The sequence below is a fragment of the Martes martes genome (genome assembly GCF_963455335.1).
Source record: "Martes martes genome assembly, chromosome: 15".
In the NCBI taxonomy this organism is placed as follows: Eukaryota; Metazoa; Chordata; class Mammalia; order Carnivora; family Mustelidae; genus Martes; species Martes martes.
Window position 1 is genome coordinate 35,387,311 of NC_137903.1, and position 12,322 is coordinate 35,399,632.

General features: G+C 43.7%; 1 protein-coding gene across 4 annotated transcripts in view; it reads left to right on the forward strand.

Moving 5' to 3' along the window:
* The first annotated feature begins 1,355 nt into the window (after nucleotides 1–1,355).
* Nucleotides 1,356–12,322, forward strand: part of HSD11B1 (hydroxysteroid 11-beta dehydrogenase 1) — a 63,621-nt gene continuing 52,654 nt past the window's right edge. For 2 of the 4 annotated variants that reach the window (XM_080823947.1, XM_080823949.1), the window contains exon 1: nucleotides 1,356–1,449. The gene's annotated coding sequence lies outside the window, so the exon portion shown is untranslated. Of the gene's footprint in view, nucleotides 1,450–6,928; nucleotides 7,104–12,322 lie in introns of those variants that run through there. The other 2 variants (XM_080823948.1, XM_080823950.1) reach the window with 2 other exon arrangements.

A 12,322-nucleotide genomic window follows, 5' to 3' on the forward strand; every position in this document is an offset into this window, starting at 1 on the left:
TTCTTTCTTTTAATGGGCTTAAATATAAATTAGGAGATTCAATGAGAGGAAAAAAGTAATTGAAATCCCAAATGTCCAATTTGTAGCTAGGCGTTTTCAGAGAGACTTAGAAAGTAAATAAGCTAGAAATCAATAGGAATTATGGTTCTCTAGATAAAACAACTATCCCCTGAAAGAAAAACAGAACTAAAAAGTCTATCCTCTAAGAATTGGGAGCCTCTAGAGAGGGATACTTACAGTTAGTTATTGCAAGGAGAAACATTGTTGAAAGAAACAATGTCCCATTTAACTAAGAAACAGAAAGATGATGAACCAAAATCTATCCAGTGATGCAGTTTCAAGGGAGACATTAGCACTCAACAATTCCAGCCCTTCCTCTAAATTTCTGTCCCCAAATCTCAGACACCACTGTGATACCACGTCAGTTAGACTCGTCCTCAGGGTGGGCCTATGTCTAGCTTGGCTAACCCTCTATTCCCAGCTTCTACCTTAGTGCCCAGCATGGAGTAGGCGCTCATCAAATATCTGTTGAATGGTGAATACATAAATGGATAAAGACAGTGAACGCTGTATGGGCACCCTGTTGTCCATGCCTTAGTCCAAAAGAACGAAACCTCTAAACTGAGGAATGAGCTTCCATCATTACTTGGTGTGAATCAGGCTGGAATTACTGGGAGCCCCTACCCCACCTGGATCTCGGGGCAGGCTCCTGTCTTCCCCTCCACTGTCTACTCCCCGCTCACCATAATTGTTTTTGTCACTTAGATGACTCCCTGAGGAGTTCATAATTGAAAAATGTGCAGATACACACGTCTCACGGAGTACACTGGATCCTAAAGTCTCTTCCAGTGGGGAAGGAGAATCTGCTCAAGCCCAGTTCTTGTTTCAGTATCTCCCCCTGAGGCAAAGCCAGGGATCTGAGCTGGAGCAAGGAGCTTTTGCTGAGCATGGGTCAGGGGCTCTGCCTTTGTGCCTCTGGCCTGTGTAGAGCTAACAACAGTAATGGCTCAGTCTCCAGGGCAACCAGGACCCCTTTCAAAAATTCCAGCCCTGGGGTGCTCTGTCCCTTGGGGAGCCCTGGACCCCCAGGCCTGCTTGCCAGGACTGACCCACTGGTCCGCTCTGGCTTCCCTTGGGGGCTCCTCTCTTAGCACCTCCCCGCTGCAAGCTCTGTCCCAGCAGAAGGCCATTCTTCCTTGGCCTGGGTTTCACCTTCTTGTATCAGGTGGCAGACCAGCTGGTTCCAGGCCCAAAGCAGGTCTTCTGGCTCCTCCCAGAAACCAACCAACTTCGGAGCAGGAAATCCTGCCCCTCCCCAAAGAGTGGGAAACCGCAGGGAAAGAGAGAGATGAAACAGAAGGGAAGGCAGAGGAGGAGGGAGAGGGAGGGAAGAAGCAAAAGGAAACAGGAGACCAATAGAAAGAAGTCAAGGGTGGTGGAAGCCTCAAGGTAAGACTTTTTAAAATCACACTATATATAATAGCATCACCATTTGTTCTGGGGCCTGGTACACAGTAGGTCCCCAGAACACCGCTATTGAAATAATGCATCTATTGGAATAAACTGGAGGTCTGGGCTGAAGAGAGACTTCAATGTCAATGCTGGTCAAAAAAAAAAAAAAAAATGCCTGATGAGACTTGCAGTGTGTAGGAGGGAAGATATGATAAGACGCAGATGGAACGAGATGTCTGTTACTGGCACTGGGAGCATTCTGATCATTTTGGGACAGAAAGTAAAGTTGGAACAAAAAGTTGCAAAAATAGTTCTAAAAGGTCTGCCTGTTCTTTTAAAATCGTACAAAGATTGCAGGTCGTAAGCACTTTTTTAAGAATTGGCTTTAAACTGATGACTGAGCACAAACACCAGGCTGTGTGTTGGGAATTGCTGAGAACGCCGATATCCGCAGGCTACAGCCAGTCATCGGACCCTCCAATATTATTAGTATTGAAACCCGGAGCCTCGAGGAAGGCTCCATTTTATCGCAAGAAGTCTTGCTCAACAGACCAAGGGAGGCCGGAAGGTGTCAATCAAAATTCTGCATGTGCTGTTCGCCTGTTCCTTACCCCCAGTCCAGCCTGACTGCTCAGGATACTGACCCTCTGAGCCTTAAAAAGGGCCTGTTCAGGGAGAATTCCAAGGCACTTCCTTCTGGTCAGTTAGAGAAACCCGAGGGGAACAGGAAATGCCATTCCCCACCCCCACCATTTACCCAAACCCTCACTTGCCATTGATAGACTGATAGACCGTACCAACCAGAAGGTTGTCGTTGGCGGATGCAGTCACTTGGGGGGATTAAAACAGCTGGAGTCATGCTTTGGACCGTGACTGTACACGACGATGATGTGTTTTCACAACAGTTGGCTTTTAAGAGTCCCGGCTCCCCCAACTTTCCCAACAGTGCAGAACAATTCAGAAGGACACATTTGAAGTTTTTTTTTGTTTTTTGTGTTTTTGTTCTGTTTTGTTTTTTTAGTGCCAGCATTTCTTTTTGGTGTTTGTGTGAGTAAGTCCGTCAGAAGCTGAAAGGGTGGGAGGGTAGGAGAGGTAAGGAGTGAGGAATCCCACTTTTGCCTGCTTGCCAAGACTGGAAAAAAATTACCTTTCCCTCTTCATGATATATGAAAATATCATATGACATGAAAAATAGATGATATGAAAGTAAAAATCTAAAAATCCTACCTCACTCTTTATATTAGTATTGGTACAGCTAAAAGCTCCCTGCATCCAATTACTGAGCTGGAATAAATCTTAAAGGTAATCTAATTTAATTCCTCTTGTTTGCCAGGTGAGGGGATCAGAGCCAGAACAGGGAAAGGGCCTTGCCCAAGGTCACATATATGTTAGCGGTGGAGAGGAGACTGGAATTCATTTCTCCGGGTCTCACCCTAGGGCCCTTAAAAAGACACCCAGACTTTACAGAAAGGTGCCCCAGACACCCAAGAACTCATAAACACTGCATCTGCTGATTAAAAAAATATTCAGTTAAAAGATGCTTAAGTAATCCCCTGCCTGGTAGAAAAGGAGAGAAGGAAAGATTTTCCTAATAGTTAAGCTTTTCCAGAATCTGTTTTATAACTGTTAGGGGACTAGAGAGAGAGAGAGAGAAAGGAAAGATTTAAGGCAGGTTTGTCAGAAGACAACTAGAATATTTTAAATTCCTGCCCCTGACCCAGCATTTTGTGTAACTTCTTTATGTAATTTCATAATATCCTCATTTTACAAATAACATTTTTAAAATTGGCTCAAATTCACAGAGGGAATAGGATATTATTATTTCTGTATCTCTCATCAGTCGGCCCAGGCTCACGCTCTGGACTAACGTAGATATTTATAGTTCAATGACCGTTACGCTCTTACTCGGGCCACTCCCCAGCAGGGACCCTTGCTCCAGCCATTTCAATCTACTTGAGGCTCCTCTGCCATGTCATGCTATTTCTAGACTCCTTGCCTGAACGCACACAGACCCCTCTACTGGGGTTGCCCTTTGCCATCTTCCTCATCTCGGTTACTTGTATTTCTCCTTCAAAACTTAGCTTCAGGGCCACCTCCTCCCAGGAGCCTTTCCCACCATCCTGGACTGATTTGGACACCACCATGATAGCATATTATTACGTTATTGTGAGCTTTGATCTACCTGCCTACCTTCCCTATAATTAACTATAATTTCTTTGAAGGAAGATACCAAATATTGCTCAGAATTTATTTTCTGGCACCTAGCACAGTCTGGGCATATGCTTGTACTCGGTAAATGTTTGGGGGCGGGGAACGGATGAATGAACAAATGAAATATTTCCCCTCATTTTCTTCCATTAAAATGATTTAATGAACATCTCATTTCTATGTGCCTGACTCTCGAATAACTTGGGGGAGATAGATGCGACTATTATAAGCTTCCCATCAAGTCAAGCCTGACCAGCTACTCAAAAAAGCTATCTAGGATTAAATGTGGCAGTTGAACAAACATTAATTTCTGCTTCCTGATAAATGCACTGAGCACAGTAGAAGAATTTACATGCTATAAACCACAAGGACAAGGAGAACTGGAATAGAAACAACGGCAGATGAGAGATGTCAACACTGTTTGGAAGATGAAAAGTGGATGGATGAGTGATAAATGACTTTGCAAAGCTGAGACTGCTTTGCAAAGAGACTGCTGAAGCCCAAGGGCCCATGATGGGAAGTCCATGAGAGGCCAAAGAGTGCAGGAGAGTGTCAGGGATCAAGGCATCAGGCATCTCAGTACACAGCCCCAGAGATGGGAGGGGGTGGGTAGGGGAAATAGGAGACACTCCAGAGTCCCTCTCTTGCCCCCCAGTGAAAAAGGGAAATTGATTTTCTGGAAATACTGGCCAAAGAGACACCAGGCTCAGGGACACGGGGCACAGCACGGGGTGGGATAGGCACAGAGCAAGAAACAGAGGGATTAGAGAAAGATTCAGTTCTGAAAGATGAGATTCCCCAGCCCCTTGTCCTGGCTCAGCTCCCAGACCAGGAACAGCGCAGCTTATCCTTCATCCTACTCAAGCCTGCACTAGGGCAGAAGAATCCAAGATGCCTCCTTGTAGAAAGTGCCCTGTAGAAAGGAAGACCACAGACACTGACATTTGGGGGTCCCTCGATGACACTGCCAAGCACTCTCTGGATTACCCTCCAGCAGAATCCAGCAATTGACAAGCCCTGCCCTCACACCCAAAGCTTCCAACAGCCAAGGAGTGGGCTCTGAGGGTCCCCAAGCATGGAATGAAAGTCTCCGGCATTGAAGATGGAGACTCCAACACAAGTAATCCAGAGAGTAGAGGAAATCACTAACAACAAAAGCCAACACAACATTAAAACTTTCCCAGAGGTAAGGGAAGACAGTGCAACCATGCATAAAGATCAGGAAGTCACTGTTCCAAAAAAATAAAATAAATTACTGGAGAACGAAAGAGCTTTTTTTTTTTTTTTTTTTTTTAAGATTCAGTTTTTTATTTAAGAGAGAGTGGGAAGGGAGGGGTAGGGAAGAGAGGGAGAACATCACAAACAAACTCTGTGCTGAGTGGGGAGCCCCACGTGGGGCTTGATGCCACAATCCTGAGAGCACGACCTGAGCAAAAAACAAGAGGCAGACACTTGAACCAACTATGTCATCCAGGCATCCCAAGAAAGAGCTTTTTTTTTTTTTTAAGATTTTATTTATTCATTTGACAGAGAGAGATCACAAGTAGGCAGAGAGGCAGGCAGAGAGAGAGGAGGAAGCAGGCTCCCCCACTGAAGCAGAGAGCCCGATGCGATGCGGGGCTTGATCCCAGAACCCTGAGATCACAACCCAAGCTGAAGGCAGAGGCTTAACCCACTGAGCCACCCAGGCGCCCCAAGAAAGAGCTTTTCAAAATAAAAATACAATTAGAAATTTAAAAATTAAAATGAAGCACTGGAAGATAAAATTGACAGAATCTCCTGGAAAGTAGGACAAAAAGGGAAAGAGATGAAAGACAGGACAAAAACACTGAAACCCAACAGGATCAGTCCAAGATCCCTGACATCTTCTAATAAGAATTCCAAGAAGAGAACAAGAGAAGGTGGAGGGGAATACATTAATAAAAAGATAATTTCTCCAAAATTTCCCATGATGAAAGACTTGAATTTCACATTGAAAAGATCCACTGGGTGCCCAAAACAATGAATGGAAGAAAAAAAAAAAGCCTCTCCATAAAGTACTTTATTAGAAATGCTAGGACCCCAGGAATGAAGGGATCCCTGAAGTTCTAAAGAGAAGAAAAACACTTCACAAATCAAGGATTAGGAATCCAGAGAGCCATTGGACTTCTCAGTTAACAATACTGGAGCTAGAAACTGAAACGCAGTACAGCCCAGGCTTCCAATTGCAAGAGAAAATCACCTTCAGTCTGAAATCCCTACCCAGACAGACTGAGTGGAGGGGAGTATAAACTAAACAAGCAGACAGAGCTGCCTCACTGATGGATTCATGCCACATAAAGGTGTTCAATGTGTAATATCACTCCTGCATCCAAGGTGTCAAAAACATTTCTCTACCATTCAGAAGGAAGTGAGCCAAGAGAGAAAAAAGGCTGAGTTCCCCGGTGGTCAGCAAAGGGAAAGTCCTAGATAACAGCCTGTCAAGCTCCCAGTTCATACTGGAACAGAACGACTTGGGGCTCCAGGAGGGATGTCTCCAAAGAAAAAAAATTATATTTTTCAATGAAATTGACCAATTTATTTGAGTTGTAGAGCTCTTATCAGAGCATGTGGAAAATATGGATGACTCAGTAAGAAAACAAAAATGAGGGGATTATTAACTCCCAGGAGGAAAGGGGAGAGAAGAAAAGAAATGCAATCACGGTACATTATACTGCTGTGCTGTAAACAACTGATCATAATAATATAAACACCGACTATTGATTTAATTAAAAATTGTGCTACTATGGTTCTAGGAATCTAAAAGGCAGGAAATGAGCATCTGTGAGCCTTGTAAGAAAAAGCAAAGTCATAATATTCCTTAGTAGGTAATCAAATGCACAATTTCTAAAATTGCAAAATCAAAAAACAGCAATGAAAGGATATTGTCTAAAAATATGGAGTTGATTCCCAGAGGGAGGAAAAAAATAAGATTTAAACCAGTGATTGGCTTTGAATGAGACTAGGGCACGGGGAAGGGAGGAACAAAGATCGCTGTTTTTCATTATAACCCATTTGGTGCCATGTGACTTTTTAAACCCTCCTCTTGTATTATATTAATAAACAAAAATTATTTTTTTAAAAAAAAGAAAGTAAGAGCGAAAATGGCTCAGTCCTAACAGCGGTCTCCCTCGGATTCCATTCTAGCTAGCAGTCAACATGTTGATGCCTGGAGCCATTAAATTAAGTCTCGAACAAGCTATAGTTAAAGTATTTACCTAATTACCCAGAGCAGCTCACCAGTCTGTCCACATTCACTTCAGAATCGCCTGAGGAGCTCTGTAAAAATACAGATGCCTAGGTCCTGCCCTTGCCGGTTCTGATTCCACCGGCCTTGAGGGGGTCTGGAAACCTGCCCCTAGTCCCCCCAGATGATTCAGTTGCACAGCAAAGGTGCAGCAACCACTGGACTGGAAGCCGAAATTGTGAGTGCGTCTAGGGAGGGGTCGGGGGCGGGATATGTGATGTGTGTGTGTGTGTGTGTGTGTGTGCGCGCGCGCGCGCTTCTGTGTACATGTCAATGTATTATGAGGCTATCCTCCTCCCTCCCTCCCTCTTTCATGCCCTGTTATCTGAACTTAACCCATAAATACCTCTGGACTGCTAAAAACATCGCCAGAAACGAGTCCCCATCGCATTTTAAACCCTGCGGTCGGATCTTTCTCTCCCAACCCTGGGGCTCCCTCTGCTGGCAGAAGTCTGTTAAAACTCTTAGCTTCCCAAACCTAAAAACTCCTTCCATTCCTGTGAGGTCATTTTTCCCAACGGGTGGTTACCAAGCCCTTCCAGAATTTCCTGAACCCTCCGGGTCAGATCGGCAATGGAAAAGTCAACCAACGGGGGAAAGACTTTCTTGCCTTACGTGTGTGAATATATAAAGATCAGGAGGGAGCAGGACGAGGCAGAAATGACAGTGAGAGGTACATACTGTAGTCAAGCCTGAGGAAAAGGAGACCTTAAGGAGTTTTTCCTGCCCTCCTTCCTCCCGCTCCGCCAAGAGATATGGATGAACGGGAGCTGCACATCCATCTGCCTCCCAAAACTCAAAGGAAAGGGACACCTTAGGCTGAGGAGCTCCCTGAATTTGGAAGTGGAAGACAAAGGGTTCAATATCCACGCTCTCTGTACCCTCTGGAGTCGCCTTTTCCAGAGCCTGTACATCATACCTGTCTGTGGACTCTTGGATCTTTCCCAGGAGCTGAACATACACTCAGCCTAGCACAGGGTCTGGCACAGAAAAAATGCTCAAAAACATTTGAATGGAAGCTTGACTCACTGCTCTTCATGTGCCTTTACTCTCCAACCCATAGCATTCTGCTTTAGCTCCTCAGAACCCTCTGACACAGTCTCCAGGGACTCCTGTATGCAAGACCCAACCTATCCTTGGCACTTTATCATCCTCCTCAACCTTCCAGAACTTCAAGGCTGTGCTTCTCCCGTCGCACTGAGATTCTCTTCCCCCACAAATTCCCTGTTTTCTCAAGTCGTCCTGCTTCCTGCTCCTTCTCGCCCTCCTTCGCTGGCTCTCCTCTTCTGCCTGACCCATAAATGTTAGTGCACTATCCCCTCTTTGTACCCTTCACCCTGTCCCTGGTGGTCTCATTTATTCCTACAGTTTCAATTTTACTGACAAGATTTAATTCTCCCAAATCGGTATCTCTAGCCTAGACCTTTCTCTTGAGCTCCAAATATCTATCAGCCATCTTTATCTGGGTGTATGCAAATCACTTTCCTTTAAATACTCAAAAAATGCTCTCTGAGTACCTACTGTGTGCCCAGCACCATGCAAAACCTTGGAGATACAATGGCAAGACAGACCAGGCCTCTGCGTCCCAGAGCTAGGTGTTGGGAAAAACAGACAAATGAGCAACTGTGAATGCCAAGTGATGGGAGCTGTGATATGAAAAATGCCCAGTGGTCCAAGGGAAAGCAGGGAGGATGATTTTGAATGGTAGAATCTGAAAGAGAAGAATGGAGTGGGTAGATAATTAGTCCCTGGGAAAGGATTTCAAAACTTATGAAGAACTTACAAAGCTAAAATAGCAAGTCTGGACTTTATCCTAAGAACAATAAGGAGCCACTGAAGAATAATTGGGTGGAGTAGAGCTCACAGGGCACATCTGCAGTGTTGGTAATGGTAAAGTGTTAGCAATGGTTATGCTGGATGGTAGTAGACCCATAAGGCTTTCACTCGATTATTATGCTTTATAAATTATTTATGATTGAGATTTTTTTGCACACATCAAATGTTTCACAGCCTTTTTTTTTTTTAAATGACTGGATTATAGAAGGTGAGATAGGCAGAAGAATGAGGAGATTCCTAAAGCAGAAAATAGCAGCGGCGTGAGTTAGGACAGTCATAGCGAAGGCAAAGATTTAGAAGATGGGTCTAGAGATAGAATTGGGAAGTAGAATTGACTAGACTTGATGAGTAATGGAATTTGGGGATAAGGAGAAGAAGGAATAAAAAAGGAGTTCCAAGGTTCTGGAGTATTCATTGGATGAATGGTGTAGCCATTAATTGAAATAGAAATACCTAGGAGATGATGAGTAAAAATAGCAAGGTCATTGGAGAACAGTTTGGCTGTTTCTTAACAGAAACACTTTGGCTGTTTCTTTAAAAAGTTAAACATAAATGTTCCATATGACCTAGCAGTGCACTCCTATATATAACCCAAGAGATAAAAACATGTAGACAAAGGCTGTCCACACACTGTGTGGATAGCAACGCTGTTCATAGCAAATAGCAACACTGTTCATAATAGCCAAAAAGTGGAAATTCCAAATGTGTGTGTATTGGTGAATGGATAAACAAAATATGGTATATCCATACAATGAAATATGATTTGGCAATGAAAAGGAACAAAGTACCCATACATGCTATAATATGGGTGAAGTTCAAAAGCATTAGGCTACAGTTAAAGAAGTCAGACACAAAAGATCATATATTAGTGATTCCACTAATATGCAAGACAGAAAGTAGATTATTGGCTGCCTAGGGCTGGGGATGGGAATGGGGAATATTTATAAATGGGTAAGAGATCTCTTGGGGGTGAGGGAAATGTCCTGAAATTCTCTTGTGGTAATGGTTTCCCAACTTAAAAGCTGTTGAATCACACACTTACCACAATATAATTTTCTGATATATAAATTATACTTCAAAAAAGCTGTTTTTAAAAAATCAGGTCAGTTTCAACATGTTGAGTTTAAGGTTAAGTTTAGGAGGAGCTTCCCTATGACCCTGTAATTGCACTATTGGGTATTTACTGCAAAGATACAGATGTAGTGAAAAGAAGGGCCATCTGTACCCCAATGTTCATAGCAGCAATGGCCACAGTCACCAAACTGTGGAAAGAACCAAAATGCCCTTCAACAGACAAATGGATAAAGAAGACGTGGTCCATATATACTATGGAGTATTATGTCTCCATCAGAAAGGATGAATACCCAACTTTTGTATCAACATGATGAGACTGAAACAGATTATGCTAAGTGAAATAAGTCAAGCAGAGAGAGAGTCAATTATCATATGGTTTCACTCATTTGTGGAGCATAAGGAATAATACGGAGGACATGGGGAGATGGAGAGAAGTGACTTGGGGGAAATTGGAGGGGGAGATGAACCATGAGAGACTGTGGACTCTGAGAAACAAACTGAGGGTTTTGGAGGGGGTAGGGTGTTGGGTGAGCCTGATGGTGGGTATTAAGGAGGGCATGTATTGCATGGAGCACTGGGTGTGGTGCATAAACAATGAATTCTGGAACACTGAAAAGAAATTTTAAAAAAGAAAATAAATTTTAAAAATTGAATGGATATTGTAAAAAAAATAAAAATAAACAATGCAACAGATGTCTACAATGAAAAAAAAAAGGAGGCATTAAAAAGGTGAGGTTGAGTAAGCAGTTGGTTACACCACCTGACACTTAGGAGACAATGCTGCACAGGAGATAGAGATTTTTAAGTTTCATCCACACAAAAATAGTAATTGGAGCCATTGGAGTGAGGGAAATCCCAAAGGGAAGAGAAAGAAGAAAGGAGTGAGAACAGAATCAGGGCCAACTCCAACATTCAAGGAATCCAAAAGGGAAGGGAAACCTGTAAAGAATACTGAGAAGAAGCAATCAGAGAAGTAAGGAAAAAGCCCAGAGAATATAAATGGACAGAATCCAAGGGAAGAAGATGCTTTGGGACAGAAAAGAGAGCCCAGTAACACTGTTGAGCATAGCTCCAGGAGGCCAGAAGCCTCCAGAGGCTCAGACATAGCATACAGAAGGAATGAAATGTTGATGGAGAGAGTGAGGCTGGATTGATGAGCCTGAGGAGTACTGGAGACCCAGAATTTCTGACACCAGGCAAGAGGGAAGACAAAAGGTCAAAACAGGCAGAGTTGTGGAATAGGGATGGAGACCCCAGGGTGCAGAGGTTCCAAGTCTGGAAGTGAATGGCCCCAACTGCAGATTGCAGCCTTGGATAGTCAAGGCCCTCAAAGATGCGATTCCTGCTTACTTCTCTAAGCAGATTACTAACCTTGGAACCCCACCCCTTAAATTCAGTGATCCTGCCATATGGAATTGTTTGCAGTTTCCCAAACATGCCATTCTCTTTCACACCTCCTTCTATTTTCTCACACAGCTTCCTCTGCATGAAATGTTCTACAAACCTGCCCTCCCCTCTCCCACACACACTCCTGGAACCCAACTCAGTGCTCACTCTTACCCTTCATTTCATTCCTGCTCTTGTTTCAATATGGATCAAGGTTAACCTTGCCTCTAAGGCCCTGCCTACTTGCCCGTCCCCCACATGGAACAGCCTGTTTCCTTCGTTACACCCTGGGGAGGCCAATCTAAGGCTACCTTGGCATGAATATTATTTTGAGTTAAAAGCAATCCAAACCCAGCAGATTCAGGAAAAGCTCTTTATCTCCCCCCAACTGCCTTCTTGTACCAAGAATCTATCTCCTATAAAGGAGATTCCCCTTTACCTTATCTGCATAACAGGGCAATCCTTGTTTTCCAAATATCTCCTTTCACCTTCCTGCTAATGGTCTTGCTCCCCTTTGTTTCTTCAGAACCCTACCCTTCTCCTCAGCTCTTATAAGCCTCATGTTGCCGCACTGTCTTTGGAAGTTTGTGTCTGTGTGGATTCACTGAATGTCTGAAAGTAAATTTGATTTTCTCCTGTTAATCTGTCTCAAGCCACTTTGATCCTTAGTCCAGCAGAAGGACCTTGAAGGGGAGAGGAAATTCTCCCTCCCCAACAGTTGACATAGTCAGCAGGGTACTTTAACTCACTGGATACTGCTTGCCCCAGACACAGCTGCTGCTCAAAGATCCTGGGACATCTGACATACAGCTGGCAGAAGGTAAGATTTCTTACCACGTCAGTCTCCCAGAATCTCTATCTGCAGAGTTCAGTAGCATGAGGGTCCTTTCTCCCCTCTATCTAAATTTAGATTAGCAGGAGAAAATATTCATGGAACTAGTTCCTTGAGTCTAGCAACTCTGGTTAAATATGCTAAGATAACTCGTTGGTTACTAATCCATTTCTTTCCAGAGATGGTTTTTGTTTTTCTTTGTCTGTGTCCTTTGTGTCTTTGGTCATGGAATGTGTTAGGTTGACACTGGGTTGCCCACTAATTTCCCT